We start from the raw sequence: 17,413 nt of genomic DNA on the forward strand, positions 1-17,413 counted from the left end.
AATTTATCTCACACTCAGTACTACTGTACAAACTGCTTTTTGCTGCCAGACTGCAAACCCGCAAGACCAGCAACATTGTAACAAAAGAGCAATGAGCGCGCAATTGGCGTGGGAACTTCTGTTCTAAGGCCCCTATAAATAATATTCTTTATTTTACTTATAAACTCACATTTATAAACCCCGTCACCCACCCCCGCTAAACACAATAAAAAATAATCACACACAGCATCCCCGCAATAAATAAATAAATAAATACAAATAAATACATTTGAAATACATTTTTATTTATAGTGTAGATGTGCAGGGGGTCTCTGGAGCTGAACCGCACTGGTTTCAGGTCGGGGGACCCCGTGCCCCCCGAGATACAGGCCCCTTTAGGGGGTGCCGGTATCCCTCTGCGTTGAAAGCCCCGATCACGTGACCGCGGCCTGTAAACCAAGCAGAGCAGAGGGACACCGGCACTCCCTAAAGGGGCCTGTATCTCGGGGGGCACGGGGTCCCCAGACCTGAAACCTGTGCGCTTCAGCTCCGGAGACCCCCTGCACATGTACACTGTGAATAAAACACACACATCATTAAAGAATCATTCTTTAGCTTAGCGGCTATGCGCTATGGTAAAGAAGCAGCATTTCTGTCTTTTTAATAATATTGTACAGTGAGCAGGGGGTTCCCTGAGACAGAAATCTAATCTCAGGGGACCCCCTGCTCCTGCACAATATTATTAAAAGTTCAGAAACGAGGCTTCATTAGCATAGCGTATAGCCGCTAAGGTAATGAAGGGGTTAAGGCATAATAACCACTAAATACATTCAATACACTACCCACTACCCATGGCAACCTCCGCTGCTGTGCAGTAAAACAGAGAAAAAAAATAACACTTTCAAAGTAATGTCCCCTAACCCCTTAATCACCATGGCGGTTATTAACCGCTACAGTCATGAAGGGGTTAACCCGCCCTCACCCACCACTCGGGACGCCTACTGTACATACCCTCCCACTCTAACCCCCCACCCCGTGAGGCCTAACCACCCTCAACCCTCACCCACTAACTACCCACAAGGGAGGCCTACCCACATACCGTTGGGGAAACACCCCACCCCCACCCCAGTACCCACAATAAAAACAGTACAATCACCCACAATAAACAGCATTCTATTTATTAAATACATTACCCACCCCCTGTGCCCCCCCCCCCATAAATACAAGATTTATTCTTTTACATTCAGGGTCCATAACGCAGCCCCACGCTAGTCCCCGGTGGGCTGGCAGGGCACCTGGACAGACCTACAGTTTACCAGCAGCATTCCACAGGTTCTGGAGGCCTGCTGGTGGATCCTGCCAGCACCATGTCGCCCAGGTGGTCTCCTTGGGTCACCGTGAGCCACAATTGGGTCCACACGGTAGGCCCAAGGATGTCTGGGAGCCCCGGGTCAAACCCACAGGTGTCTGCGGGGCCTCGGGTGGTTCCCATGGGGGTCTGGGGAACTCACGGGTGCTCACTACGGGTCCGCGGTGCCCCCACAGAAGTGGGACCACACATCATCATCCCCGCACCTACGGGTCGGAGGTGCCCCCACAGAAGTGGGACCACACATCGTCATGCCCGCAGACTACGGGTCCGCGGTGCCCCCACAGAAGTGGGACCACACATCATCATCCCCGCATGTGTCACCCGTGGAACCACCAGCCTGCTACCCTTTAGGATACCCGAGGATTCCCCGCGGGTGGTCTCCAGAGGTCCCACGCAAAACCACGGAAGTAACCCTGAATGTAAAAAAAATAAACCTGGCCTATACATTCAATACATACACCCTCCCCCCCAACACCTACAGTACAATAATGTGCAAAATAACTATTATCCAGATATGGATAATAGATTAATTGCCCATTATTAAAAACATTAACTAGCATATACAAATAAATAAAGTACTACTGACCTCATCAATACGAAGTGTCCGACGCCAGCGCCTTCCTTCTCTTGCCCACACAAAACATAGCCAAAACCAAGCCAATACATTGCAATTACATTCAGATATCAATTAACCCCTTAAACACCTTATCGGATAATAACCGCAAAGGTAATTAAGGGGTTAAGCCACACAGGCACGATACCCACCCTTCACCCATGAATTTGTACTGTGGCTTCATCATGCAACTATATATATATATACTGTATATATATATACAGAGAGACAGAGAGAAAGAGATATATATATATATATATATATATATATATATATATATATATATATATATATATATATACACACACGTTATATACACACCCATGATAAACCAATATACAGTACAAATAAATGTAGAAGGGTTATCAAAAGCATACTGCCCTACAACCAAACACGTCTCCATACAGACACTACATTAAAATCAATTTCCTTTAAAAATCCTAACTGATCTCACAATCTACTGTACTGTATATGATCACAAACCAATGAAAAAAGTCACATTCCAAAATGCATAAAATCTATGCACCATACTGTATACATTCTGCAAATTAATCAACGTAAACAAAAATCAATTAGCAATCATTATTTAGATCTCTAAACATTTCACACTCAATCATGAACAATGAAACCATTAACAGATTCACGCCTAGAGCAGAACAATTAAGCCTTTGAAAAAATATAAGTACCGACAAAAATACAACCTTTCCAAACCAAGCCTACCTACAGTATCCCTGACCTTCCTCAAACACACAATACAATACCAAGGAATACATCTACAGTATCTAATTTTAAAATACTTTAAACTCACAAAATAATTAAAAACACATCTAATCCAGCTTTTAAAACATCATCATTTCTTACCCTGAATGTATACTGTACAGTATATCTCTCTAGACATATATATTGTACATACATACAGTGGCAAGAAATGATATACCACAAAAAAAAAAAAATACACAGGTTAAAAAACCTTTTGAAAAAATTAACAAGTTAAATAAAATACATTTCTTTACTGTAGTTCACTTACCATTACTTGCCCCCACCGACTCCCGTTGCCCAGCTTACTCATGAACCAATCCACGATCAGGAACCCATAAAATAATAAACCATTCAAAATAATAAACATTAAACTAAAAATCCAAACCAATCCACGGGTCTTCTACTTGTAATACATCTTCATCTGTATTCTTCTTTCTTCTATCTCCTTCCGGGCGGGGCAGGGCGTGGTCTTCTTTCCATCATCGGCCACGCCCTTGTCTTTTTTCTTCTCCGGAGGTCCTTCCTCCGCGGCGTCTGGCTGCAAAATGAGACGACATAGGCTTTTAAAGACCTATGACGTCACATTTTGCGTCATGGTTCCCACGGTCCTGATTGGACCGTGAAAACCATGTGTTTTGGCCGATAATAAAAAAATGATGACGTCACTTAAAGGGAATGAAAGCACAGCCAATCAGAATGGCTTTGCTTCAAATGCCTTTAAGGTGACATCATTAAAAGACACATGGCCGTGCACACATGGTACTAGAGCCAATCAGAGCGTGGGAACTTTATCCCTACTCTGATTGGCTCTGGTATACCATGTGTCAGGGGCTTGGGGGAGAAAGGATGTGACGTCAATGAAAACCTGTCACGTGGTACGGTAGCCAATCAGAGCGTGGGAACTTTATCCTTATTGACGTCACATCCTTTCTCCCCCAAGCCCCTGACACATGGTATACCAGAGCCAATCAGAGTAGGGATAAAGTTCCCACGCTCTGATTGGCTCTAGTACCATGTGTGCACGGCTATGTGTCTTTTAATGATGTCACCTTAAAGGCATTTGAAGCAAAGCCATTCTGATTGGCTGTGCTTTCATTCCCTTTAAGTGACGTCATCATTTTTTTATTATCGGCCAAAACACATGGTTTTCACGGTCCAATCAGGACCGTGGGAACCATGACGCAAAATGTGACGTCATAGGTCTTTAAAAGCCTATGTCGTCTCATTTTGCAGCCAGACGCCGCGGAGGAAGGACCTCCGGAGAAGAAAAAAGACAAGGGCGTGGCCGATGATGGAAAGAAGACCACGCCCTGCCCCGCCCGGAAGGAGATAGAAGAAAGAAGAATACAGATGAAGATGTATTACAAGTAGAAGACCCGTGGATTGGTTTGGATTTTTAGTTTAATGTTTATTATTTTGAATGGTTTATTATTTTATGGGTTCCTGATCGTGGATTGGTTCGTGAGTAAGCTGGGCAACGGGAGTCGGTGGGGGCAAGTAATGGTAAGTGAACTACAGTAAAGAAATGTATTTTATTTAACTTGTTAATTTTTTCAAAAGGTTTTTTAACCTGTGTATTTTTTTTTTTTTTGTGGTATATCATTTCTTGCCACTGTATGTATGTATGTACAATATATATGTCTAGAGAGATATACTGTACAGTATACATTCAGGGTAAGAAATGATGATGTTTTAAAAGCTGGATTAGATGTGTTTTTAATTATTTTGTGAGTTTAAAGTATTTTAAAATTAGATACTGTAGATGTATTCCTTGGTATTGTATTGTGTGTTTGAGGAAGGTCAGGGATACTGTAGGTAGGCTTGGTTTGGAAAGGTTGTATTTTTGTCGGTACATATATTTTTTCAAAGGCTTAATTGTTCTGCTCTAGGCGTGAATTTGTTAATGATTTTATTGTTCGGGATCTAGTCTGAATTGTTTAGGGATGTAAATAATGATTGCTAATTGAGTTTTGTTTACTTGGTTGATTACAGTAATTTGCAGAATGTATATGGTGCATACAGTAGATATTTAGGCATCATTTATATTGGAATGTAAGTTGTTTAAATGGCTTTTCAGAGGTTTAGTGATGATTTACAGTAGATTGAGAGATCAGTTATGAATATTAAAGGAAATTTATTTTAATTTAGTGTGTATGTATGGAGAAGAGTTTGGTTGTAGGACAGTGCTTTTGATAACCCTTCTACATTTATTTGTACTGTATATTGGTTTATCATGGGTGTGTATATAACGTGTGTGTATTTATATATATATATATATATATATATATATATATATATATATATATATATACTGTATACAGTATATATATCTCTCTCTCTCTCTCTCTTTCTCTCTGTCTCTCTGTGTATATATATATACAGTATATATATATAGTTGCATGATGAAGCCACAGTACAAATTCATGGGTGAGGGTGGGTATCGGGCCTGTGTGGCTTAACCCCTTAATCACCTTTGCGGTTATTATCTGATAAGGTGTTTAAGGGGTTAATTGATATCTCAATGTACTGTACTTGCAATGTATTGCCTTGGTTTTGGCTATGTTTTGTGTGGGCAAGAGAAGGAAGGCGCTGGCATCGGACACTTCGTATTGATGAGGTCAGTAGTACTTTATTTATTTGTATATGCTAGTTAATGTTTTTAATAATGGGCAATTAATCTATTATCCATATCTGGATAATAGTTATTTTGCACATTATTGTACTGTAGGTGTTGGGGGGGAGGGTGTATGTATTGAATGTATAGGCCAGGTTTATTTTTTTTACATTCAGGGTTACTTCCGTGGTTTTGCGTGGGACCTCTGGAGACCACCCGCGGGGAATCCTCGGGTATCCTAAAGATTAGCAGGCTGGTGGTTCCACGGGTGACACATGCGGGGATGATGATGTGTGGTCCCACTTCTGTGGGGGCACCTCCGACCCGTAGGTGTGGGGATGATGATGTGTGGTCCCACTTCTGTGGGGGCACCGCGGACCCGTAGTGAGCACCCGTGCGTTCCCCAGACCCCCATGGGAACCACCCGAGGCCCCGCAGACACCTGTGGGTTTGACCCGGGGCTCCCAGACATCCTTGGGCCTACCGTGGGGACCCAATTGTGGCTCACGGTGACCCAAGGAGACCACCTGGGCGCCATGGTGCTGGCAGGATCCACCAGCAGGCCTCCAGAACCTGTGGAATGCTGCTGGTAAACTGTAGGTCTGTCCAGGTGCCCTGCCAGCCCACCGGGGACTAGCGTGGGGCTGCGTTATGGACCCTGAATGTAAAAGAATAAATCTTGTATTTATGGGGGGGGGGGCACAGGGGGTGGGTAATGTATTTAATAAATAGAATGCTGTTTATTGTGGGTCATTGTACTGTTTTTATTGTGGGTACTGGGGTGGGGGTGGGGTGTTTCCCCAACGGTATGTGGGTAGGCCTCCCTTGTGGGTACTGACTGGGTGGTTAGGCCTCACGGGTGGGGGGGGTTAGTGTGGGAGGGTATGTAGGCATCCCGAGTGGTGGGTGGGTGAGGGTGGGTTAACCCCTTCATGACTGTAGCGGTTAATAACCGCTATGGTGATTAAGGGGTTAGGGGACATTACTTTGTATGTTTAAATTTTTGTGTCTGTTTTGCAGAAGCGGAGGGGCCATGGCCAGGATGGGGGGGGGGGGTAAAGGTATGTGGGTAGGGGGTGAGGGTGGTTAGCAATGCAGGGAGGAAGATTTACTGGTAACAGAAACATCTCTCTCCCTTCAATGTAATCTGTTTAACACAAACATTAGGGGGGGAAGGGGCTTTAGGCCTTTATATCTCTGTCCCTTCAGTGTAATCTGCTTAACAGAAACATTAGGGGGGAGGGGGCTTTAAACAATGCTGTGTATAATGTATAAGGTTTTTTACAATTAGATAGATGTAATCCTTGGTATTGTAAGGGTTAGTTTGGTTTTAAATTGTCTTTTCTGGTTGGTACTTACAGTATACAGTATATTGATTTTGGTTTACTTGATTGGTTAAAATACTGTAGTTGACTTGTTTGGAAGTGTTTGTACAGTATTTACTGGTAGAGTAGCTTGCAATTATATTGTTAACATTCATTTGCAGAATGTACAGTACTGTATATGGTGCATAGATTTAATGCTATGCATCATTTACAGTATACAATGTAAATGCAATGTACTGTGTGGATTGTAATGTTATGTTTTATATTGTAAAATAAGTTACTGTAGGATTATTAAATGGATTATTATTATTGTCTGTATAGAGAAGCGTTATCTGTAGGACAGTATGATTTTGATAACCATTCTACATGTATTTGTACTATTGGTTCATCATGTGTGTATATATACTGTATACTGTATATATATATATATATATATATATATATATATATATATATATATATATATATATATACATCTACACTATCAATAAAAATGTATTTCAAATGTATTTATTGGCATTTATTTATTTATTTATTTAGATTTATTTATTAATTGTGGGGCTGCTGTGCGTGAATTTTTTTTATTGGGTGTGAGGGGGGTGTTTGGCCCTTGGTGTGAGTTTACGACTTGCAGCAGCAGCAGCACAATTAATAAATAAATCTAAATAAATAAATAAATAAATAAATGACAATAAATACATTTGAAATACATTTTTATTGATAGTGTACATGTGCAGGGGGTCTCCGGAGCTGAAGCGCACAGGTTTCAGGTCTGGGGACCCCGTGCCCCCCGAGATACAGGCCCCTTTAGGGGGTGCCGGTATCCCTCTGCTCTGCTTGGTTTACAGGCCGCGATCACGTGATCGGGACCTTTAAACGCAGAGCACTCAGCACTCAGAAACACAGGCCAGGCAGATTTAACACACACACACAATAGGGGGAGGTTTTTTTACATAGCTTGCAGGGAAGCTTAACGCAGACACACAATAGGGGGATAGGGGGAGGGGTTTTTACATAGATTAGAGAGAAGGCAGGGCGTTTTAAAAGCGAGAATAGGGGGAGGGGGTTTTACATAGATTAGAGAGAAGGCAGGGCGTTTTAAAAGCGAGAATAGGGGGAGGGGGTTTTACATAGATTAGAGAGAAGGCAGGGAGTTTTAACACAGACGTGAAAAATATGTATTGAATGTATTAATTGTTTATTATGCCTTAACCCCTTCATTGCCTTAGCGGCTATCCGCTATGGTAATGACGCAGCATTTTCCGTATTTTTAATAATATTGATCAGGAGCAGGGGGGGGGGGGGTTCCCTGAGCATTAATTTCTGGCTCAGGGAACCCCCTGCTCACTTTACAATATTATTAAAATAATGCTTCTTTACCATAGTGCATAGACGCTAAGGTAAAGAACGAGTGTTTATTTATACTGTATATTGTATGTGTTTTATTGATAGTGTACATGTGCAGAGGGTCTCCAGAGCAGAAGCGCACAGGTTTCAGGTCTGGGGACCCCGTGCCCCCCGAGATACAGGCCCCTTTAGGGGGTGCCGGTATCCCTCTGCTCTGCTTGGTTTACAGGCCGCGGTCACGTGATCGCGGCCTGTAAACCAAGCAGAGCAGAGGGATACCGGCACCCCCTAAAGGGGCCTGTATCTCGGGGGGCACGGGGTCCCCAGACCTAAAACCAACGCGGTTCAGCTCCGGAGACCCTCTGCACATCTACACTATCAATAAAAATGTATTTCAAATGTATTTATTGTCATTTATTTATTTATTTTTTGGCGGCTGCTGTGTGTATTTTATTGTTGTGGGTTGCGGGAGGGTGGGTGAATGGGGTATTCGCCCCAACGATGGTTGGGGAGGGCTTGCGGGGGGGTGGGGTAGCGGGAGGGCTTAACCCCTTCATGACCGTAGCGGTATTAACTGCTACGGTCGTGAAGGGGTTAAGTGCACCCGCAACCCCCCCCCCCCTCCCGCAAGTCCTAAACTCACTCCAAGGGCCAAATACCCCCCTCACCCATCCCCACTACACACAATAAAGCGGGCACGGTGGGTTAACCCCTTCATTGCCTTAGCGGCTATCCGCTATGGTAATGACGCAGCATTTTCCGTATTTTTAATAATATTGATCAGGAGCAGGGGGGGGGGGTTCCCTGAGCATTAATTTCTGGCTCAGGGAACCCCCTGCTCACTTTACAATATTATTAAAATAATGCTTCTTTACCATAGCGCATAGACGCTAAGGTAAAGAACGAGTGTTTATTTATACTGTATATTGTATGTGTTTTATTGATAGTGTACATGTGCAGAGGGTCTCCAGAGCAGAAGCGCACAGGTTTCAGGTCTGGGGACCCCGTGCCCCCCGAGATACAGGCCACTTTAGGGGGTGCCGGTATCCCTCTGCTCTGCTTGGTTTACAGGCCGCGGTCACGTGATCGGGACCTTTAAATGCAGAGGGATACCGGCACCCCCTAAAGGGGCCTGTATCTCGGGGGGCACGGGGTCCCCAGACCTAAAACCAACGCGGTTCAGCTCCGGAGACCCCCTGCACATCTACACTATCAATAAAAATGTATTTCAAATAATTTTTAATGTGCGGATGTTTGCGCAGAGAGAGAGCAGCGGATCTCTCTCTGCTGCAAACACATCTCGCCCCCGCCGCCCATACAGTAGTATCATTTATGTATGTGCATATACAGTACAGTACAGTACTGTACAGTACTGTATGTTAGGGCTTACAGGGGTTGTTGTTATACAGTATATACAGTATATAGTATACAGTATATACTGCATTACAATTCATTATAGGGGACGGCTTCACAGAGAATAGCTCGCAAGCGCCACCATGTGTATTTTGACGGCATTGCAGTATTGTAACCAGCCGGAATAAAAAGCTTAAATTCCGGCCGGAAAATAACGCAATGCACTCTGGCAGAAAACTATCAGAAACCTGAATACACCCGAGTATACCCGAATTCGCGGGACTAGCCATGCTCGAATAAAGTGTGTCGCCAGTGTATCATGCTGCAGTTGGCATCTGACTCTAGAATATCAGCTCATTTGCATAACAGGCACCTGCCCTTCCCCTTCCATTTGACATTTTCTAGATACACGTCGAGTCCTTTGCACAAGAACAGTGGCTTGAAACATGCATCAGCACATCCAAATTAGGGGAAAACCTACCTTAGAAAGGCTGTCTGTGGAGAACATCTTCTCTTGTTTTCCATCACAGGATATTCACCTCAAGGTGGATCGGGATTGATTTTGCTGGCCACATAGAAGATGATGTTTACATGTCATACTCTGGTTTCTCTTCAAAACGCAAAAATCTTTCGCCTTTTACTAAAGATTTCCGTGGAGAGGAGCATGCATGAGTTTCTTGTCAATTTTTGCATGCCCTAGCTTGCTGGGGCTTTTCTTTTAAGTCAAAAAGGAAAGATGATGAATGCCTCTGAAGTAGGCACAAGGCACAACTTGCTTACTTCATTCCAGAAACTCGAAATAAACTGTTCTGTCAGGGGAAGGGGTACAGTACAGTATGTATCATGCTGCAGTTGGCATCTGACTCTAGAATATCAGCTCATTTGCATAACAGGCACCTGCCCTTCCCCTTCCATTTGACATTTTCTAGATACACGTCGAGTCCTTTGCACAAGAACAGTGGCTTGAAACATGCATCAGCACATCCAAATTAGGGGAAAACCTACCTTAGAAAGGCTGTCTGTGGAGAACATCTTCTCTTGTTTTCCATCACAGGATATTCACCTCAAGGTGGATCGGGATTGATTTTGCTGGCCACATAGAAGATGATGTTTACATGTCATACTCTGGTTTCTCTTCAAAACGCAAAAATCTTTCGCCTTTTACTAAAGATTTCCGTGGAGAGGAGCATGCATGAGTTTCTTGTCAATTTTTGCATGCCCTAGCTTGCTGGGGCTTTTCTTTTAAGTCAAAGGAAAGATGATGAATGCCTCTGAAGTAGGCACAAGGCACAACTTGCTTATTTCATTCCAGAAACTCGAAATAAACTGTTCTGTCAGGGGAAGGGGTACAGTACAGTATGTATCATGCTGCAGTTGGCATCTGACTCTAGAATATCAGCTCATTTGCATAACAGGCACCTGCCCTTCCCCTTCCATTTGACATTTTCTAGATACACGTCGAGTCCTTTGCACAAGAACAGTGGCTTGAAACATGCATCAGCACATCCAAATTAGGGGAAAACCTACCTTAGAAAGGCTGTCTGTGGAGAACATCTTCTCTTGTTTTCCATCACAGGATATTCACCTCAAGGTGGATCGGGATTGATTTTGCTGGCCACATAGAAGATGATGTTTACATGTCATACTCTGGTTTCTCTTCAAAACGCAAAAATCTTTCGCCTTTTACTAAAGATTTCCGTGGAGAGGAGCATGCATGAGTTTCTTGTCAATTTTTGCATGCCCTAGCTTGCTGGGGCTTTTCTTTTAAGTCAAAGGAAAGATGATGAATGCCTCTGAAATAGGCACAAGGCACAACTTGCTTATTTCATTCCAGAAACTCAAAATAAACTGTTCTGTCAGGGGAAGGGGTACAGTACAGTATGTATCATGCTGCAGTTGGCATCTGACTCTAGAATATCAGCTCATTTGCATAACAGGCACCTGCCCTTCCCCTTCCATTTGACATTTTCTAGATACACGTCGAGTCCTTTGCACAAGAACAGTGGCTTGAAACATGCATCAGCACATCCAAATTAGGGGAAAACCTACCTTAGAAAGGCTGTCTGTGGAGAACATCTTCTCTTGTTTTCCATCACAGGATATTCACCTCAAGGTGGATCGGGATTGATTTTGCTGGCCACATAGAAGATGATGTTTACATGTCATACTCTGGTTTCTCTTCAAAACGCAAAAATCTTTCGCCTTTTACTAAAGATTTCCGTGGAGAGGAGCATGCATGAGTTTCTTGTCAATTTTTGCATGCCCTAGCTTGCTGGGGCTTTTCTTTTAAGTCAAAGGAAAGATGATGAATGCCTCTGAAGTAGGCACAAGGCACAACTTGCTTATTTCATTCCAGAAACTCGAAATAAACTGTTCTGTCAGGGGAAGGGGTACAGTACAGTATGTATCATGCTGCAGTTGGCATCTGACTCTAGAATATCAGCTCATTTGCATAACAGGCACCTGCCCTTCCCCTTCCATTTGACATTTTCTAGATACACGTCGAGTCCTTTGCACAAGAACAGTGGCTTGAAACATGCATCAGCACATCCAAATTAGGGGAAAACCTACCTTAGAAAGGCTGTCTGTGGAGAACATCTTCTCTTGTTTTCCATCACAGGATATTCACCTCAAGGTGCATCGGGATTGATTTTGCTGGCCACATAGAAGATGATGTTTACATGTCATACTCTGGTTTCTCTTCAAAACGCAAAAATCTTTCGCCTTTTACTAAAGATTTCCGTGGAGAGGAGCATGCATGAGTTTCTTGTCAATTTTTGCATGCCCTAGCTTTCTGAGGCTTTTCTTTTAAGTCAAAGGAAAGATGATGAATGCCTCTGAAGTAGGCACAAGGCACAACTTGCTTATTTCATTCCAGAAACTCGAAATAAACTGTTCTGTCAGGGGAAGGGGTACAGTACAGTATGTATCATGCTGCAGTTGGCATCTGACTCTAGAATATCAGCTCATTTGCATAACAGGCACCTGCCCTTCCCCTTCCATTTGACATTTTCTAGATACACGTCGAGTCCTTTGCACAAGAACAGTGGCTTGAAACATGCATCAGCACATCCAAATTAGGGGAAAACCTACCTTAGAAAGGCTGTCTGTGGAGAACATCTTCTCTTGTTTTCCATAACAGGATATTCACCTCAAGGTGGATCGGGATTGATTTTGCTGGCCACATAGAAGATGATGTTTACATGTCATATTCTGGTTTCTCTTCAAAACGCAAAAATATTTCGCCTTTTACTAAAGATTTCCGTGGAGAGGAGCATGCATGAGTTTCTTGTCAATTTTTGCATGCCCTAGCTTGCTGGGGCTTTTCTTTTAAGTCAAAGGAAAGATGAGGAATGCCTCTGAAATAGGCACAAGGCACAACTTGCTTATTTCATTCCAGAAACTCGAAATAAACTGTTCTGTCAGGGGAAGGGGTACAGTACAGTATGTATCATGCTGCAGTTGGCATCTGACTCTAGAATATCAGCTCATTTGCATAACAGGCACCTGCCCTTCCCCTTCCATTTGACATTTTCTAGATACACGTCGAGTCCTTTGCACAAGAACAGTGGCTTGAAACATGCATCAGCACATCCAAATTAGGGGAAAACCTACCTTAGAAAGGCTGTCTGTGGAGAACATCTTCTCTTGTTTTCCATCACAGGATATTCACCTCAAGGTGGATCGGGATTGATTTTGCTGGCCACATAGAAGATGATGTTTACATGTCATACTCTGGTTTCTCTTCAAAACGCAAAAATCTTTCGCCTTTTACTAAAGATTTCCGTGGAGAGGAGCATGCATGAGTTTCTTGTCAATTTTTGCATGCCCTAGCTTGCTAGGGCTTTTCTTTTAAGTCAAAGGAAAGATGATGAATGCCTCTGAAATAGGCACAAGGCACAACTTGCTTATTTCATTCCAGAAACTCGAAATAAACTGTTCTGTCAGGGGAAGGGGTACAGTACAGTATGTATCATGCTGCAGTTGGCATCTGACTCTAGAATATCAGCTCATTTGCATAACAGGCACCTGCCCTTCCCCTTCCATTTGACATTTTCTAGATACACGTCGAGTCCTTTGCACAAGAACAGTGGCTTGAAACATGCATCAGCACATCCAAATTAGGGGAAAACCTACCTTAGAAAGGCTGTCTGTGGAGAACATCTTCTCTTGTTTTCCATCACAGGATATTCACCTCAATGTGGATCAGGATTGATTTCCCTGGGCACAATGAAGAGGATATCTATATTCTCACAAAAATTCGAGCACACAATGAAATAAAAATAAAATCTAAACAACAGTTTACGTGAACACACAGTAGCAAGGTAGAGGATCTGAAAGTCTGCTGCTCCTTAACGGTACAGGGACTCTGAAAGGAGTAAAGATAAAAAAATTATTCAGTCTACATAAAATGGATACAATCCATGGACATGACTAAAAGAACCTCCTCTCACAGGTATTGAACAGCTAATGTTCTTTCACTAGGAGTATATTTTTTTTGTTGTTTATACGTGTACACAGACTTCAGTACGGAATATACTGTACACTGTATATCTTTGTATGTATGTACTCTATACACAAATATTGCAGTAAGTATATACTGTGTGTGTGTGTGTGTGTGTGTGTGTGTGGTATTGTATTGTATTATCCAGTCCTTCAGTACTGTTGAGAGAAATAAAACCTGTGTAAAATTCTCTCCTGATTTGTAACTCTTCGCAATTGAATTGTAAACTTTTTCCAAGGCAAACCCTGGCTTGGTGAGTGATGGTGGTCTGTTGAGGGATGGTTGTTAATATTGCGCATGCGTTTGGGCGATGTATGCAGTGTTAGAAACTTCACAAACCTCACATTTTGTTCTCTCAGTTACGGGGAGTGAGTTTGGCTAGCTGGCAATGGGGGTTGGTGGTTTGTGGATTTAATTTAATTGTGTATGCAGTATGCAGAGTAGCCTAAAGAGCTTCAAGTACTTTAGGCATCACGGAAGGAGACACATCGAAGGATATGCACAGCTTGATCCATGGACCGTAACATCCCATAAAATGTTGGAGCACGCACATTGCAATAAAAAACATCTAAATTATATGTGTACAGTCAGTGCTAATGTTTTATAGCCCATGTCAGCATGTAGCAAACAGTACAGTGAATGTCACTCAACCTAGTCTTGTTTTCAGTACACATTCAGCATGCAGTACAGCGAGTTTCACTCAACCTAATCCTTGTCAGCATGTCACATGCAGTACACATTCAGCATGCAGTACAGTGAGTGTCACTCAACATAGCCCTTGTCAGCATGTCACATGCAGTACACTTTCAGCATGCAGTGCAGTGAGTGTCACTCAAACTAGCCTTGTCGGCATATAACATGCAGTACACATTCAGCATGCAGTACAGTGATTGTAACTCAACCTAGCCCTTGTCAGCATGTAACATGCAGAATACATTCAGCATGCAGTGCAGCGAGTGTCACTCAACCTAGCGCTTGTCAGAATGTCACATGCAGTACAGTGAGTGTAACTCAACCTAGTCCTTGTCAGCATGTCACATGCAGTACACATTCAGCATGCAGTACCGTGAGTGTCACTCAACTTAGCCCTTGTCAGCATGTCACATGCAGTACACATTCAGCATATCATACAGTGCGTGCAACTCAACCTAGTCCTTGTCAGCATGTCATGCAGTACACATTCAGCACGCAGTACAGTGCGTGTAATTCAACCTAGTCCTTGTCAGCATGCCGTACAATGAGTGTCACTCAACCTAGCCCTTGTCATCATGTAATTTAACTATTGCTACATACAGTAGTAGCTCCCTCCTCTTTATCTCTAAGAATACATATGGAGACATGCCAAACCGCAAATATATAACTTTGTTCACTTGAATAAGTAACTACTATCCAGTCTGCACCTCAGTGCAAATTTTTGAACTAAAAAACTGATTCCTTTCAAAATATATGCAAAGAGATTTCATTACATCAGAATCTTGATGTTCTATGTTCTATACGTGTTTTGATTTAACCTACAGGTGACAATCTAAGTGTTAATACAAGGTATTTGCATAGGGAATTCACTGAATTATAACAACACCTGCGTGAGACATACATTACCACTGGCATATAATCAACACGGGGACCCACCCATTAAGGCAACTTATTTACAATCATATGAGAGACACAGGCCTAATAGGCAACGCACCTGCAATGATTATGTAGCCACAATTCTAAAGTTATCATTCAGCTCACACTCTTATTTTTAACCTTAGTTAGCAGTTTGTCCATTATACTTATCACCTTATTTTACTCTAATTAGAATTAAAGACTTGATTTTATTATCTACAATTTACCAATCTACTCAGGGTCTTCTGCGTGCTCTACAATACTGGGTTCTTTTTCTTTAGCTTGGCTTGATTTTGCTGGGCACAGAGAAATTGAGGCCTGCGCTTCATACCTTCATTTCTCTTCAGAATGCTAAAATCTTTCACCTTTACTAACAATTTCCGTGGAGAGGAGCATGCACGAGTTTGTTGTCATTTTTTGTATGCCCTAGCTTTCTGGGACTTTTCTCTAAAGTTAAAATAAAGAAAATGAATGCCTCTGAAAGTGGCACACGGTACAACTTTATTATTTATTTCCAGAACCTCTCTAAATAAACAACAGTGGGGCTTATGCAGAGAGGAACGGTAAGGATAATCTCAGCAGGTTTGTGGCAAAAAATGTCCGCATTTAAAGAGCTAGTGGCGAGAACTTGGCGGGCCAAGTCAAATTCGTCAGACGGGTGGCGAGAAGCGTGATTTCGCCATTGCAAAAACACGCACGATTCCAGTAGCTCCGATGCGCATGTACGCGTCAATCGGAGCTACTATATGGTGCGTTCGGGTGAAATTTTGCTCGCCAACTAAAGTTGGCTGTATTGTGGCCAGATAACGCGAGCCTCAGAATGGCGAGTTTCACGCCAAGTGAAACTCGCCTAATTAACAATTTAATGCACACCGCGCTACCGGAGTACCCTGCATAGGAAAAAATTAATTGCCAATCCTGTGGCGGATTTAAGCCTTTCCTGTAAGTACCTCTCTGCATAAGCCCCTGTATCTTGTCAGGGAAATGGGTGTTTATCATGCTGCTGTAGGCATCTGACACTAGAATATTAACTCATTTGCATAACAGGCCCCTGCTGTGATGGTTATGGGGTAACCAGGCTCACTAATAAAGGTTAAGCCCATTTGGTTACTTCTGATCCATTTATTGGGGATCAGGAGTGTCAGCTCTTTAGCCTAACTGATGTATAGCCATATTGTAAAATTATTCGACAATAAAGAATGTATGTGTTTTTACCTTTCCAGGAGTGCTAGCAAGCAGAGATTGCTGGGCTATGAGTTTCACAATGAGTTAAAGTGTTGTCAGAATGTGCCAAGCTAGATGGGGGTCCAGAGTGGCTGGATACCCCAAAAATGTACCTGGGAATCGGTTTGGATTGCTGGATACATATACCACATTTTCCTGGCAAAATCTCCGCTTGAAAACACTTTCGCGACTGGACTGCTTGGATTCCCTGCTTCAGCACAGACCTGAAAGGTAAATGGGACACAGGGATGTGAGGTGTCCCTGAACTTGTCAAGGGATTCCAAGGATAAGTGTATACCCAGTTAATGCCTGGGTCACCCAGAACCTGTATAGGGGTTCTGAGGTGCTCCAACCATAGATAAGGTTGTGAGGAGTTTAAAAAGTCCAAGTCTATTTTATTGTGTATGGGAAATATGGTGTAAGGAATCGGGGGCCACGTCCCTTGCAGCGTGACCCCTCCTTACCCACTACCAGTACTGCAGTGGCTGCTGCCCCTGCCCCCCGTCGCTACCCATGCCGCCGCCCAGTGCATACCTTGAACTCTGCCGTCGCCATCTTGGATTCTGGCACTGGTGTTACAGACCCTCAGCTGGGCTCTACTATTTCCTGGTCTCTCAGCCACTCATGAGCAGCTCATCGACACGCCTCCGCCATGCCCCTCGTCCGGATTGGTCACTGTCGCTTTAAATATCCTGCTTTGACTTCACTTCCTTGC

At 43.0% G+C, this 17,413-nt stretch overlaps 8 non-coding genes across 8 annotated transcripts; all 8 read left to right on the top strand.

Moving 5' to 3' along the window:
• The first annotated feature begins 9,958 nt into the window (after nt 1-9,958).
• LOC142494069 (U5 spliceosomal RNA) lies at nt 9,959-10,074 on the top strand. Its single transcript, XR_012801306.1, has one exon. It is a non-coding gene; the product is annotated as a U5 spliceosomal RNA (small nuclear RNA).
• Nucleotides 10,075-10,482: 408 nt separating this feature from the next.
• LOC142494070 (U5 spliceosomal RNA) lies at nt 10,483-10,598 on the top strand. Its single transcript, XR_012801307.1, has one exon. It is a non-coding gene; the product is annotated as a U5 spliceosomal RNA (small nuclear RNA).
• Nucleotides 10,599-11,004: 406 nt separating this feature from the next.
• On the top strand, nt 11,005-11,120 carry LOC142494071 (U5 spliceosomal RNA). The gene has a single exon (XR_012801308.1). It is a non-coding gene; the product is annotated as a U5 spliceosomal RNA (small nuclear RNA).
• Nucleotides 11,121-11,526: 406 nt separating this feature from the next.
• On the top strand, nt 11,527-11,642 carry LOC142494072 (U5 spliceosomal RNA). Its single transcript, XR_012801309.1, has one exon. It is a non-coding gene; the product is annotated as a U5 spliceosomal RNA (small nuclear RNA).
• A 406-nt stretch (nt 11,643-12,048) lies between these two features.
• Nucleotides 12,049-12,164, top strand: LOC142494075 (U5 spliceosomal RNA). Its single transcript, XR_012801312.1, has one exon. It is a non-coding gene; the product is annotated as a U5 spliceosomal RNA (small nuclear RNA).
• Nucleotides 12,165-12,570: 406 nt separating this feature from the next.
• On the top strand, nt 12,571-12,686 carry LOC142494078 (U5 spliceosomal RNA). The gene has a single exon (XR_012801315.1). It is a non-coding gene; the product is annotated as a U5 spliceosomal RNA (small nuclear RNA).
• Nucleotides 12,687-13,092: 406 nt separating this feature from the next.
• Nucleotides 13,093-13,208, top strand: LOC142494039 (U5 spliceosomal RNA). The gene has a single exon (XR_012801276.1). It is a non-coding gene; the product is annotated as a U5 spliceosomal RNA (small nuclear RNA).
• Nucleotides 13,209-15,801: 2,593 nt separating this feature from the next.
• Nucleotides 15,802-15,916, top strand: LOC142494082 (U5 spliceosomal RNA). The gene has a single exon (XR_012801318.1). It is a non-coding gene; the product is annotated as a U5 spliceosomal RNA (small nuclear RNA).
• The last annotated feature ends 1,497 nt before the right edge of the window (nt 15,917-17,413 follow it).

The sequence above is a fragment of the Ascaphus truei genome, chromosome 4 (genome assembly GCF_040206685.1).
Source record: "Ascaphus truei isolate aAscTru1 chromosome 4, aAscTru1.hap1, whole genome shotgun sequence".
Lineage (NCBI taxonomy): Eukaryota > Metazoa > Chordata > Amphibia > Anura > Ascaphidae > Ascaphus > Ascaphus truei.